This window comes from Tachypleus tridentatus, chromosome 10 (assembly GCF_004210375.1).
Source record: "Tachypleus tridentatus isolate NWPU-2018 chromosome 10, ASM421037v1, whole genome shotgun sequence".
NCBI lineage: Eukaryota > Metazoa > Arthropoda > Merostomata > Xiphosura > Limulidae > Tachypleus > Tachypleus tridentatus.
Window position 1 is genome coordinate 63,960,738 of NC_134834.1, and position 13,133 is coordinate 63,973,870.

Genomic DNA, 13,133 nt, shown 5'->3' on the forward strand with positions numbered 1-13,133 from the left:
TTAAAATTGTTGTCTATATAAATTGTTCAAGTTACTTACTTGTAGTTTCTGATCTACTTCGTCACTATTTGAATCAGAATAGTGGTTAGCGTCCCAGGCCACAGGTTGCGTGTTTTTTTTGTTTTTTTTCTCTTGATCATGTCTGATACGAACGCCCTCTCTTGGATCTAAAAATTTACAATCGGAAAGGATAAATACAAAGTCACTCAATCTCGATTACTTAATTTCAACAATAGTTGAAAGAATATCCCAGTCATATGGCTTACACTAACTACTAGATTAGTGAATATTATTTTTCAAATCTCCAACTTCTCGAGGTACAAGTGGGTCCAATAATAATGACTTAAAACTTTCACACAATAATTAACATTGAGATGATTAAGCATTTCAGTTATCGAGACATAAAAAATAAAAACACTTCATTGACATGTTAGATTTTCCTAAAACGCTCTCATTGTGCTTGTCCTGTTTTTGTTATTAATATTAATAACACTGTGAAGTAATCGACTTATATATGTAAATAGCAATCATATTAATTACTTCAATAAAATTTAAAATGTTTGTTGTTTACGTTAGAGTAAAATTCTAAAATAATTATCCATCACATTTATATATGTACAAATATATTCATACGAGAGACTTGCTGTGGTTTAGCAATAATTATCTGAGCTTATAACTCTAAAAACGGATTTAGATACCCCTGAAACAGCCCGGCATGGTCAGGTGGGTTAAAGCGTTCGACTCCTAATTTGAGGGTCGCGGGTTCGAATCCCCGTCACCCCAAACATGCTTTCCATTTCAGCTGTGTGGAGCGTTATAATGTGATGATCAATCCCACTATTCGTTGGTAAAAGAGTAACCCAAGAGTTGGCGGTGGGTGGTAATGACTAGCTGCCTTCTCTCTAGTCTTACCCTGCTAAATTAGGGACGGTTAGTGAAGATAGCCCTCGAGTAGCTTTGCGCGAAATTCAAAACACACCAAACCATACAACAAGTAGTACTCACCAACTGTTAATAATATACTCATATATAGCATACGCACCAGCACCTATAGATGGCGCTCCAGTGTGGAGTGCTGGTATTGTAATCCTTAAACAGACATTAAAAACTGAATCTTCTTTCTATCTTGAACCCGACTTCTTAATGGAGCCTTACCATGTGACTGCAGTCGTGGTTTTGGTTATAAAAGCTGGGAGTGTCTGATGTTCAATGGCACTCTTCTATCATCTTGACGGCTGAGCTGACCAATAAACTGATCAGGGGAACTTCTGTTGGTTGGATCTAATATGTCTTCTAAACTTTTGGCTGCGACTGTTTTGGTTTTGAACTCTGTTACTTGCAATGAAAAATCTTCTCCATATAATGAGAAATCAACATATGAAGGTCGATTCCTTCTGGGCACTGATTCTCTACTTAGAGTTTCCAGTAATTCATCTCAAGAAAAAAATAATTACTGGTCAAAAAAATTCGGCTTTATATAGCAAAGAAAGAATTGGAAACTCCCATTACATTCAACTTCTGATAAGTCATATGTTGAATAAGAAATTTAAGATTGAACATCACTACCAATTAAACAACGACCCCAAGCTGCATAGGAAAAGGTTGCCTGAACAGTGCGAAAGATAAAAGTCATGTTCCAAATGTTCATTGTCCAACATTCGCCTCTTTAAAGTAGTGACTTTTTTATGTATTAGTGAATGTGGTATCTATATAGTTTCTATAGAACAATGCTCTTACAGCTACCTCAGCTAGACTCGTAACTGCATTGATCCCTAGTAATAGTTTTATGATTAGTGAGTAAAACCATCTCACATATATGTGAGTTTTCTCACAATTTTATAGTTGTTGCAGGAGCAAAGCTCAGTGAATTCCTGCTCAGACAAATTCTTCTACACAGCTTTAGGACAGTAGCCTGATTGAGTGTATCATCAACATTCTTGCTGAACTTCTGACCTCTCACAAATTGAGTTGACTTCATGTTTTCAGTTCTTACATTGCTATATAAACAAACCATCACTTTAAACTAATAACATAAATTAAAATAACTACTTTACAAGGCTTCTAATCTTAAAAAGTTCATGACATGTCCGTTCACAGCATGTTTTTTTACACAAGATAAACACAATCTTAATATATAAGTAAAACTATATTTGATTTCACATACAAATTCTGAGTTATACTCATATAACTAACATAAAAGTTATAGCACTCAACTAAGTTTAACCAACATAAAGTTGATGTATAATTACTATTGTTATTTAGGAATAATGAATAAATGAAATTTGGATAATATTTGTAGAGTTTGAAAATAATTTAGTTGTATAATCAAATATATTTAAAATTACTAAGTAAATTATATTTTTTTAAATTTCGAAAGAACAAATATTCATGTTTTAAGTGTCTTAAAGACTAACTCATGCAATCCATTAATATACCTGTTGCCTCAACTGTAAGTTGGTTCTACACCAGCGAACGCAATTAATATCATAACTGGAAGAGCTATAAAGGTACTCTTCTCTAGCTAGTTATGTACATTGACACGATTTTCTACATTTTCATGCACATGTTTCGCACGCAGTTATAACAATAATGTTAACTGAATTTTAAATGATCGTAAACGTGTAATAACTTTTTCACTCATGTGGATATTTCGTACGGTAATAACTAGAGGCTTAAATCACTTTGGCTCTCTATCTGTCACCAATGACAGGAGGTGAGCACACCTCGAATAGTGACGCAGACGTTTGTACAAACTGGTATGGGTTGGGGTATTTCTACCTGTGAAGTTTACTTGAAATAGGCAAGTGTGCCGCATTATATTCTGATATATCTCACTTTGAATGTTTGGTCTGAATTTTGGATGTAAATAATAATTTATTTTATCCTGTGTGGACCAGATGTGAAAGTTATTTTGCTTTGGACTTCAAAACAACCAATTATGTATGGTTTTTACACAAGTGTGAATAAAGTTTTGTCTGCGTTTCCTTTGCTTCCATGTTCAGTTTATATTCTGTATAAACTAAATTCAGCATCTGAATCTTAGACATTTTTTAAGGTTATCTGCTGGCCATAATTGGATATGTATACCACACTGGTCCGCTATGTTTTCACTTTTTTTCGCCCAGTGAAAACTCACACACTTACAAATAAATAATTAGGAGCTAATCCAAATATTTTCTTTACCTTAAAAAATACAAATGCACACCATTTTTCTTTCTCAGAATAACACATTTCAATATTGAGAATTATTTTATTAATTGAAAAGTTTTACTTTTTATGTATTGCACTGATCTACGTGGATAAATAGAAACCAACTAGTCCACATATGCAACAGAAAAATACGTATACTCTTATGTATACACATTCTTATCCCAATATTACAAGTTAAAAGATGTTCACTTACAGTAAGTAACATTACCATTTAACATCTACACTAGCATCCGCGTTATCAAATATTAGCATTATTTGTACTATAAATGTAAATCCTCAGAAGACACCTAAAGCATTAGATTGTTATTGCTCAATTGATATCACAAAATAAAGTGAGCCCATACAGGGAAATGAATATAAATATAAGTTCGTTTGTACATTTGCTAAATACATGCTTACAGATACAATTAAACTAAGTTGGCTCACAGGATTGTTAGTAAACTTTTTCCCGTCATAGCAGAACAACGATGTTGTTTTGAATTAAGCACAAAGCTACACAATGGGCTATCTGTGCTCTGCCCACCAGGGTATCGAAACCTGGTTATCAGCGTTGTAAGTCCGCAGACATACCGATAAGCCACTGGGGGATCCGAGCAGAGCAATCAGCGTAATTCGCCATATTGCCTTACTAGTGCTGCCATCTAGGACCATAAATAGGCATGACAAATAGCTTGATAGAAACTTATACATAATGAAGAACTAAACAACAGCAAAATAATGAACATTTTACACTGTCTAAACCAATTTCTTATGGTGTATTACAGCATGACTTCCTTATCGCAATTCAGCAAGTCTGGTATTGACCTATCAGATAATTATTTACACTCTTGCGTCATGATACAGAAATTATGCTATATGCTAGCTTGTTTATTTGGAATTTCGGGCAAATCTACTCGAAAGCTATCTGCGATAATTATCATTAATTTAGCAGTAATGGATTAAAGGGAAGGCAGCTACTCAACACTGCCAACCCTTGGGTTACCATTTTACTAACAAATAGTGGGATTGATCTCACATTATAACATCTTTACGGGTAAAAGGGCAAGCATGTTGAGTGATGGTGATCTGAACCTATGATATACAGATTGGGAGTTGAGTGCCCTGTGACTACTTCTCAGCGTCATAAATTATCATGTAAATGTATTATATCAATGTCTGAACATTAGATTTTGCTTAAAAGCTTGAAAAGTAAGAACTGCAATATCTTTCAGTTGTTGATATTTAAATCCATGAAATATTCTAACTAAAAAATAATCAAGTGAGTATTACATAACATTTTGAAGACAACTTAGTAATTACTGCCACTTGATGGCTCAGAAAGTAACAAAGTTATCTCATTTCCTATTAGTTATTACTATTTTCAATAAACTGGCCATCATAATTGCTGATGAAACATTTAATCTTTCACTTCATGGCTAATCACCAGAGCAGAAAACATCTTTTAACAGGAATTTATTGAACCCTACTCTCCATAAATATCTGTATAGCTAGACACTACCAGTTTTCGCCTCCTGAGTCAAGATCACATGACGTAATATAATCATCAAAGCAAACCAGGTCATCAGTTTCTAATTTTTGGACTAACTAATTTTTGAAAATCTCATTGGTAATGTCGAGCTTCATTTTGTCAACATAAACGAACAAACATCAACTATTCAACAGATGCAACAGAAAATATTTAGACCCTTAGTTACCCACATATTCATTCCAACATCACAGGTTAAAGAACGTGTATTTTTAGTAAACTACATTACCATTCAACATATATGATAGTACACTACAACTAGTAATTCACACTAGTAATGAGATGATGACACCCAAAATATGCACTTAGCTTATCAGAACATAACTGCTTACATACTGCACACATGTGCTATAAACAAACCGAGCAAACAAGGTTCAGTGTTTGTTCCCCTAGTGCTTTATTGTAGTAACTCCGTTGATGCATGGTCAAATTACTCATTTGCTGAAACACAAATTATTATGCACTGATTATTCTAGGATGAACAATGTTTCACATCAACACAGCTGTAATAAACAGAAAACTATACATTAGGTCCACTAAAAACTGTTCTAATTATTTGAATATTCGGAGTTTTGGTTGTTGCTGTTGTTTTGAATTAAGCACAAAGCTATACAAAGGGCTATCTGTGCTGTGCCCACCACGGGTATCGAAACCCGGATTTTAGCGTTGTAAGTTACGTATTATAATTTATCTCGGACGAGTCTTCAACTTATGTTACGTATTATGATTTCAAATAACCGGAAATTTGAATTTATAAGTTTATTAAATGTTAGTATGTGTTAAATTTATGTTATTTGCCAGCAAGATTGACATATACATTTTTTTAACATAAATGTGTTTTAATATACAAACAACACAATCTAATACAACGGTTAATATTAACAATTATTACAAACGCTGATTTATATACAACTGTTTTACAAATTTACAAACAATACTGAGTCTGATATCTGGTCCAGAACTGAATCTTTTATCGACGATCACGGAAAGCGAGCCAGGCATGTCCAGATGGTTAAGTCAATCAACTTGTAATCCAAGGGTCACGGGTTTGAATCCCCGTCATATTAGACGTGCTCGATTTTCAGCCGTGAGGGCGTTATAATGCGACGGTCAATCCCACTATTTGTTGGCAAAAGAGTAGCCCAAGAGTTAGCGGGGGTGGTGATGACTAGCTGCCTTCCCTCGAGGTTTACACTACTAAATTAGGGACTGCTAGCGCAGATAGCCCTAGTTTAGTCTTGGGCAAAATTCAAAACAAACCAAAAACCAAACCACGGAGAGCGAAGTACTTCTTTGTTGACACACCTGTACACTTCTTTTGACGGCTGGCTAAGCTTAAAGCACCCGGAAGCTTCTCCGACGACAATATCTAATGTTCTCGTAGAATTAATAATGTCTAAAATTAATTCACTGAGGTTGAACTGTTTGTATAGCTCGAAATCTATAAATGATCCTTGTTCAGTTCTGTAATTTTCCTATTAATAGGCGTTAATCACAATTATGTCTTCTGAGGCCTGTAACACACTAACTGTAGCTGATCAATAATATTCCTTTTCGGACGCGTCAGTTTTATATAGCAATCACTCGAGTTTCTCGAAGTTTCAACAATATTCGAGCACACCATCATTTTCGTAAAACAAGTAGTGTTGATTCTTACTTTTAAGAATCTTCTACAAATTTCGAGAACAGGCAGGACTTGCGCAACACACAGTCCATAATATACGTTGCATTCAAAAATGAAAACTACATAAAGCAAATATAGACACCAAAATAAATGTACAACAGTAAATCTGTTTGTTTGTTTTGAATTTCGCGCAAAGCTACTCAAGGGCTATTTGCCCTAACCGTCCCTAATTTAGCAGTGTGAGACTAGAGGGAAGGCAGTAGTCATCTCAACCTACCGCCACCTCTTGGGCTACTATTTAATCAACGAATAGTGGGATTGACAGTCACATTATAATGCCCCACGGCTGAAAGGACGAGCATGTTTGGTGCAAAGGGGATTCGAACCAGCGACCCTCAGATTACGAGTCTAACGCCACACACCTCGCCATGTCGGGCCCAGTAAATCTGTTATACTACTGTACACTTTCCAATAGCTATGGACATTCAACAGTGCTGCTGTGAATTAATAGATTTCAACAGTTTGTGTTACACAAAGAACCTCGGATTTTCTTCTTTCTTTCTAATGAACTACCACTAAATAAAAATGATCAAGCGCTCTGCTATCCCATTCTTTAACATTTCAAATGTGGCATTGTTAACCCGTGTTCTTAAAAAAGGTTTGAACATAGCATTATTTAATTAATTTCTCATCACCTGTAAGATGACGTGTGATTATTGTTTAATTCAACTGTATATCTAATTCTACAAATATATTATTAGCAGACTGTATGATTAAGTTACTGAGCTTATGTATCTGTACAGAGCCCAAACAGACCTTACGTTATACAGAGATTGTGTAATGCGGGATTTTTTTTTCTTTCTAGTTGCCTATCAAATACTTGGTCGAAGAATGAATAAAGAAGAAAGACAAATCTGCCACCATTGCCAACAAAAACTTTTGGTAAAAAACAGTGCTTTTTCTAGACTTGCTTCATTCTTTATCACCTTAACCAATCTTCCCCCTTTCCAATATAATTTCTTTATAGTCAGAGAAAGTTTGTGACTTGGATGTGATATTCAGATAAACTATAAGCAGTAATTTCAAGCATTTACAAAGTATGGATTCCAGAAATGCTATAAATAATAATTTTCAACAAAAGTTTTATTTATTTAAATAAAATGACTATCTGGTCAGCTTTTAATTTTAGCATTAAGACTAACTGACTGCTGGAGTGAAGAGAAAGTTTAATATCCACACGAATAAAGATAACACAGAGAGAAAAAATACAAATACCTTATCTTGATATCAGACCAAACTCCTGTTATAGTATCCTACAATCTTTAGATTACCTGACACAATGAGCATTCCTAATAACATATTCCAGAAATCACCTGTATCACCTTAGAAAGGGAGCCAACACAAAATGTGCCAGAAGGGTGTAATCATCTATAGAACAAGTTTTTTTATTATGTAACATTTGTCTACAGTAAAAAATTAGTCGAAGATCACAATAAATGGTCTACATCCTTTGCCAAAGTAGCAACATCCAAGACCTTAACATCATGTGGAAATGTAATTAATTTACTTATTATTTCCTCATCTATGTTCCTGATGTAAATCAAAAAATGCAAAGGTCCTAATACTGAGCCCTGAGGTACCACACTTGTGATATTAAGTGAGTTTGACTGAACTCTGCTTTCTTCCAACCACTCTTCTATCCAATTTGCTGAGTTATCTCTCACACTTAGAGACAATTTCTAGATGTCTTTTATGTGGAATCTTGTCAAATGCTTTCTGAAAATCCAGATACACCAAATTTACACTCTTACTCTCATCTAAATAAGCAGTAACCTTTTCAAAGTATGTCAAAAGATTTCTAAAGCACGATTTTCTCTTAACGAAATTATGTTGGCCATCCAATAAAATTTTATATTTTGTTAAATTATTTTGCAAAGCATCGTTTAACAAACTTTTCCCACAACTGATGTAAGACTAATCGTTCTACAATTACTGGGACAATTTTAATCACCTCTCTTGAAAAGATGAGTTACATTAGCTAGCTTACAATCCTATGGTACCTGTCCACTATTCAAGGATTGACAAAAAGTAGCCGTCCCTAATTTAACAGTGTAAGACTAGAGAGAAGGCAGCTAGTCGTCACCACCCATTGCCAACTCTTGTGAAACTCTTTTACCAACGAATAGTGGGATTGACCGCACATTATAACGCCCCCCACGGCTGAAAGGGCGAGCATGTTTGGTGTAACGAGGATTCGAACCCGCGACCCTTGGATTAGAAGTCAAGTGCCTTAACCACCTGGCCATGCCGGGCCTAAAATATCTCAACCCAGGGAACACACAATAGCTTCTCCAAGAAAGGACGCATACTACTAAAACCATGAAGTTACTTGAATATTTTTAGAACTAGCTTTGGAGTTTGTTATTGCAATTCAGTAACTTTTCAGTTCAGGTCAGTGGCAATATATTTTTAGTCATCAACATTAACATATACTAATTACATTTTGGTCGCATTACTATTATAAAAATAGTTTATTTCAACAACTGAAAAAAACAACCTATCAATAAAGTAAAGCAAATCATTCTCCCAAGTTTTAAGGGAACTGCTAATGAAAATACAGTTAACTTCTTTAAACACAGGCATGTAACAACAATCTAAAATGAATGAACTGATGTCTAAATGGTGCTGAGTTCACACAATCACGCATTATGACGAGGATAGTCCCATATCAAAAACACGTTGTTGGTTGAGTTCTGCCAGTGATTTAACACAGTTAAGAACTTAGCTGAAACTGATAACAAAAAGACCAAGGTTGATGAGAACATTACCACTTTTATCGATCACTTTGACCTCTACATGGACGGGGATATTAAACAATGTTAGATGCATATTGTGAAGATAATCTCATGAAAAGGTTTACCAAAAGTCTTCCAAGGAATATACTACGACACAATATGAATTTTAGCACACGCTACACCATAACCAAGCCGATTTCTTTTAGCCCAAGTCCGATATGTTAGCTTCAAACAGCTTTAGAGTTCCATATAAATATTACAACCATATATTATGGAGAGGAAACCAGTACACGAAACACAGTTTTCAACTTCATTAAGTGATGTTAATTTTATTGAGACGCTGAATAACTAAATGCCTGTAGTTAAAATAACTGGTAGTTGTACAGCAAGAGTTACTTCATTCACACCATCCTCAAAAAAAATCTTTGGTTTCCAGATTAATGATTGATTATTATACAAGCAATTTGGACTCAATACAACACTAGAGATTCATTGGCTTGCTGGTTAAATGTGTCAAGATAAATGCGAGAATGTTTCATTCGGGCCAAATAACAATGCACAGGCTCCGATTGTCAGTATTCTACCAGACAATCACTATAATAACTTCTCCAGAGCACTGAAAACATGACTAATATTGAGATATAATGGTTGTTAAAAGGCTGGAATCGTATAGTCTTCATAGAATGTTTGCTTATCTCCATTAGTGAAAGAATAAAGAGCATAATGGGAAAATTGTCTGAACTATGTCAGGGATGTCTTGGTATTTAGTGATAAGCTTTAGCATGCTGTCAAAGCCAAATAAAATTCATTTTATGTGTTATGAAGTGTTTACTTATCCAACAAAAATCACAGTAGTAATTATTGCACCGCACTACTGCCTTCACTGACAAAAGATAGTTTTAGAAAGGCTGAATGTTATTTGAATCACTAAAAGTTCTTTGTTAGCATTTTCAAGGCAAGGCGGTCTTTTTCTTTCTAGAGACTGACGTCAGTAGTAGTTGGATTGGAAAAGTACTGCCACATTTGCGTGACAAAGTAGAACGTGTAATCATATGTGCTAGTTGTAACTAATGGCTATAAACACAACCTGAATGACAAATAAAAGGCTGTCCATCATTCTTGTTCGTATAATTATTGCCATTAATTATGTGGAAGGCAGATCAACATTTATTCAATTAGCTGATGAACTAACTTCAAAATTCCAAGAGGGTTTGGTTTGAATTTCGTTGAAAGCTATGCAAGGGTTATCTGCACTAGCCGTTCCTCCTTTAATAATATAAGGCTAGAAGGAAGACTGCTAGTCATGGCCATCCACTGTGAACAATAGAGGTACTCTTATTACCAAAGAATGGTGGGATTAATTGTTATATTATAATGCCCTCACAAATGAAAAGGCAAGCATGTTTGATACGGAGGTAATTCGACACCTCAACCAGCAGGTTGGGAGTCTAACACCCTAACCACCTGGACAAAATCGAAAAGCAACGATAATTTAATGAATAACCATATTATATAACCTGAAATACATTAGTGGAAAATACAATCTATCTCTAGTTCTCGTTAGTTTTGAGGGTGTGTTCCAGTTTCAAAATTAGAGATTTCTAAAGTATTAAAATTTTCATGACAGAAGACTATGGAAATAAAAACTAGTTCCAAAACGAGAATAGGAAACAATTTAACTGATGTCTCAAGAATAAAACTGGGTTTCTGGTTGCGGCTCAGTTTCACTAGTATAGTGTAGGAGTGTAGTGATTTGTTTTAGATTCATATGACCGTGAGTAGTTTGAATTACTCTTCATTCGGCAAATGCACGCACAAAAATGGCTTAGCTTTCATAAAATATATACATGTGGCATATCCAGTGTTATATCTGATCATGAGAGAAATCTCCACAATCAAGCAGGCTTGAATGTTTTTAATGAATACGCGGCTCAACCTAATAATTTGATGTTGAGCCACTATAAAATATAGTTTTAAGGTGAAAACAGCTGGTGGTTATAAGTGTGATAAAGGAGAAGAACATCAAAGGTGGTTAAGCCTTGCAAGTTGCAACAAAGGTGTTATTATTTATACATGAAGGAAAACTTTCCAACAGAAGTACTAGCAGTCAAAGATTAAGTCAGATTGACAGGTTAGGATCTGTATTATCTGTATACCTTGACTCACATTCCTTTCTACTGGACTTGGGAGGTGCCTTAATGACAACGATATAGCAGTCAAAGAAGCAACTATCCAGTTGGGACAGAAGTTTAGTTTGAATTTCACGCAAAGTTACACAAGGACTATCTGCGCTAGCAGCCCCTAATTTAGCAGTGTGAGACTAGAGGAAAGGCAACTACTCATCACCACCCATCGCCAACTCTCTTACTAACAAATAGTGGGATTGACCATCACATTATAACGCTCCCACGGCTAAAATGGCGAGCATGTGTGGTGTGATGGCGATTCGAGCAAGCAACCATCAGATTACGAGTAGAACGCCTTAACCTACCTGGCCACGCTGGGCCCGGGATAGAAATAGGCAATGTTACCAAAACTAGTTAGTTGACTGAAAGCCTAAAAGATAAAGTCTTCAGATTCCTTTGACATTTTATACATACGAGTACGGATGTTGATATACATTGATCCTTTACACGTTGATAAGTGCTTTTATTTTTTTTCCAAGGCTGCAAGTCAACGCTTTAAACCTTCCTCATCCCACACACTCGGCTGAACTTTGACCAATTATAATCTGGTCATTACTACATTGGAGTTCTAACTTTTGAATATTTAGAATCCATTTTTGATGTTGGTTAATCTCCTTTCATCTTAATAGCATTATATATCAGGACCCAGACTCTTTTTTTTTTACACTCAGCATGAACCATAACTCATCGATGAACGTAGCTCCCAAGTTTCTTTTGAAGACCCAAGACTTCTTTACGAAATAAAAATTGAAAAAGTCAGAGCTTGAATTGTTGAATATCTTAAAGTTTTTATACTAAGATGCATTGCTAGCTCACACATTGGACGTAGAAGCATTTACTCCAATGGTGGTCAGGAGAATTATAAAATCCCCAACAATGGCAAGATCATCACTACCCACATTGGGACAATACGCTGCAAGGAACCACCACCATTTCAGCACAAGAAATCTGCCTCAGGGCTGATCAGACTTCATCTACAGAAGAACTGAAATGGGAGAGGTGCTGACTAGCAAAAGGGAAGTGGTAATGCCAGTCTTATTAGGGGAGGCACAGCTCTGCCACTAAAATGTATTCACACTTATGAATGAAACACCATATTCCTCAACCCACACAGTTTCAGATCTAAATGTACACATCAAAAAATATTCACGCTTAATAAAAGGCAGGATATAATGGTTACAACTCCCCAGCTAAGCAGGAAATTGTACAAGTGAAAAAGCACCTGTGTTGAGAGTATGGCCCAAAGACAGTAAACACCTTAGAAAGACGGATGCTGTAATGACTGAAGATACGTCATCAGCTAAATAACAGAGACCCTTATGAGGTCAAATAGAAATCACCATGAAAAACTGCCAAAGGTTTTCAGAGTCTGGTAGAGCAGTTCCTGGTATTCAAGCGACACTGGCAGTAAACGGTTACAGTATGGATCAAGACTTAGGTCCTAAACAGATTGAGATGGAAAGAAATTCTTCCAATATGGTACAAGAAAGAGGAAATTATCCAGCACTTATTAAAACCCTGGCGGACTTTAAAAAATCTGAAGTACCTACCCCCAAGAAAACATCTTAAATGTTCTATAGTTAGGATTGTACCGAGCTGGAGCAATGCCTCGCAAACCTTTGAAATAACCCAGAATTCATGATTTGGCAACAATTTTAAAATTTTGTTCACTTGTTACTTAGTTCAAGTGCATTTGTTAAAAGAACTTTTTCATATTTTATTTTTTTTTTCTATGTCACTTTCCCCATCACCATAATGGGCAGTGTAGATATGCATTTTATGTTCCCTTCTTT

The 13,133-nt window shown here is 35.4% G+C and overlaps 1 protein-coding gene across 1 annotated transcript in view; it reads right to left on the reverse strand.

The window, feature by feature from the left end:
* Positions 1 to 129, reverse strand: part of LOC143229446 (cGMP-dependent protein kinase, isozyme 2 forms cD4/T1/T3A/T3B-like) — a 78,336-nt gene extending 78,207 nt beyond the window's left edge. The window contains exon 1 of the mRNA XM_076461784.1: positions 40 to 129. The gene's annotated coding sequence lies outside the window, so the exon portion shown is untranslated. The remainder of the gene's footprint in view (positions 1 to 39) is intronic.
* Positions 130 to 13,133: the final 13,004 nt, after the last annotated feature.